We start from the raw sequence: 2,953 nt of genomic DNA on the forward strand, positions 1-2,953 counted from the left end.
AAAACTATTGCAACAAATTTCTATGAAAAAAATAGCATTTTGGCAGCCCCCTAGGCTAAAACTGGCAGTTGAGGACACTGGCAAATCTTTCACAGTGAGTATAAAGAAATATTTCAGATCATGATACTGATACCTGTAACAGGTTGTAATAGTTAAAAAGCTTAGATAACATTCAGTATTTAGTTCCCACTATAGAAGTTTGGGGACAGAAGAAACTTCTGGCCTTTTCTTGGCAATGATATTGACAATCAATCAAAACAAGCTAAACAATATAGGTCTGACACTCACATGAGTTTGTATATCTGAGAGAAGGAGGATKAAAAGACTCGCCATTACTTTATTTCTGAATAGCTTTATTACATGAAAATCTGTCCATTTTAAGTTTAAACTCTCTTTAAATGACAAGGTGGCATTTCTTCTACTCTCATTGTACATCAGTATATATTCATGAAGGCRTTATGTGATTCACTGTGAGGCTTTTTCCTGTCTGCATTTTTTTTAATCTTATTTAAGATGCTGATATAAGTGATTATATAAATTCAGTAAAAATTAGGACCAAGGAAAAGAAAACCAGAAACAAATATTTACTTCCTCATTTTATTTTTGGAATATAGCATCTGGAATGTTGATACACAATAAAATATCAATAGGTAGCCAGATAGSTAAAACATTTGGGCTAAACTTGAAGGAAATTAATTACAGAAAATTGTCTGAATGAGGTTTGGGATAACATAAGAAAATATTTTATAAACAGTACAGAGTGGTACTGTTTGCTTATGCAAAACAAAATATTGCAAAATGACTGAAATAAAGGAGAAAGTATACTTATAGGAAAATTCTTTGGAAGTACTGGGTTTAGGGTTGTTTGTATTTAGGGTTTTCCCTCAAAAAATAAAKATACAAATAAAACCACACCAAAAAACAAGTCAACAAACAGACAACTCAAATAGATAAAAAACATCTTAATTTCAGAARCAATATGCAATAAAATGCTTTACTGATTGGAATTCAACAAGTGTTTACTTTACTAATTGTGCACTTTCATTTTTTTTGCCAGTAGCAGATGCAGTTAAACAAACTGTGACTTCAGACCATTATTATGACATTGGATAGTATCAGATTCAATTCCAACAGAGTAATTTTTTGCATATTTGTGGGGTTTTGCTGCTTGTCTCAAATTAGGAGTATTGAATAGTTTCCAAGTTTTAAAATAACTGTATTCTCTTTCATTCTCCATATGATTATGTTGACTTAACTTTTGATTACCAAACTTCATTGAATAAATAATGATCTGTCTAACTAGATTGAGACAGAATTTAATATCAAACTCCAAGCACTCAAGTCTTCATAGAAAATCAATTCAAGATTTGAAATGAGTTTTGATATTAAATATTGGGCTTTTTCATCCTTTGGGCTATATTCTCAATCACATTTAACATTCACAATATCCAAGTAAAATATATGAATGTTTGAGAGAGGGACAGTTGTCTCATTGGGAGTATGTGGCATAGAGTTTGGTGGACTGGAATGAGATAGCAGTGCTTATAATTTGTTTCCAGGAACCTCTGGCTAGACTTTACCTTTTTTTTTTTTTTTTTTTTTTTTTTTTTTTTTTTTTTGGTTAGCATGGTTGGTTTGGGTTTTTTTTTCTCTTCATCCTGATGAAATTTAATTTATTGTGTTTATCAAACTAAATAATTTAGTCTCGTCTTAACTATGGCTGTCTGAAACGTTCTTTTTTCTGAAAACTGTCAGATTATTTCAGTGATCTGCATCTACATTTGAGGAGATTTAGGCATTTACAAGTTGTGACTCAGTTCATCCTGAAATAAACCTCTAAAGCAGATGGATTGACTTGCATATTAAGGTACCTATTTCTCTACACCAAAACCAGGGAGAAAATAGCTGCTTCCAGAATACAACTTGTCATTTAATGTCACTGTAACAGAAATATGCTCTCCTCATTTATCTTCTGTAACAAAATCAAATGTTCCACAAATATTTTTGCTAACATAGAAGATGTTCACATATTATGGAAAAAGAGCATGAAAGATTCTGGAATATTATTATGTTGATATCTAGAGCCCAAGAAAACTACYTAACTTGAGTACTGTTAACATGTGACGTTACCGAGTCCAAATTTTCTTTGCTGCTCCAGGTAAACCACCAGAAATTTAATTTATACTGGATTCCCTGTTACTAATAGCTTTCACTGTTGCATGTTGTTATTTTAGTTAGAAATCAATTAATTCTTTGAAACCAGAGAATTAACAGAAAGAATCATTCTGTTTTGTGAACAAGAACATCATGTAACATGAACTTATGAGATTTTTCAGATTTATCCCATTACACATGAAAAACATGAGATGCATCTGTATGCACAGACTAGGGAYAGAACTGAGAAAGAGAGATTAAAAATTGCAACTAAATATCCCTGTCAATGGCAAAAATTATTTTATTCTGTACCCCTAAGCTTAGAAATAGCAGCCAGCTAAGGGAGCTATTAGCCTACAGCCTCAGGTTCCCACAATTGATAAGTGGGTCACTTAAGTGCTTAGCTATTTTTTCCCCTCTTCTTCTGATTTTCTCTTTCTATTGTTTAAAATTGAAATTATTTCTCTTCCTCATGGCCYGAATCATGTTTCTGGCCAGTAAAACATTAATTAAAACCAATGGTCTTCTTTCTTACTGAAGCATACATCATCTTTTTGATTCACACACATTAACTCTATTAACTGCAGCAAATATTATGGGCAAGAGTACATGCTATATAATATTTAATAACAGTGCTGCCAAAATTAAACTTCATAAAGCTTATCCACCACATAGAAGGGGGAAGGTGCCTTTAAATGTCTGCAGAAAAAGGAAAGGGAAAGGAAAGGAAAGGAAAGGAAAGGAAAGGAAAGGAAAGGAAAGGAAAGGAAAGGAAAGGAAAGGAAAGGAAAGGAAAGGA

The sequence above is a fragment of the Malurus melanocephalus genome, unplaced genomic scaffold (assembly GCF_030028575.1).
Source record: "Malurus melanocephalus ecotype Western Australia unplaced genomic scaffold, MMel_1.1 scaffold_152, whole genome shotgun sequence".
NCBI lineage: Eukaryota > Metazoa > Chordata > Aves > Passeriformes > Maluridae > Malurus > Malurus melanocephalus.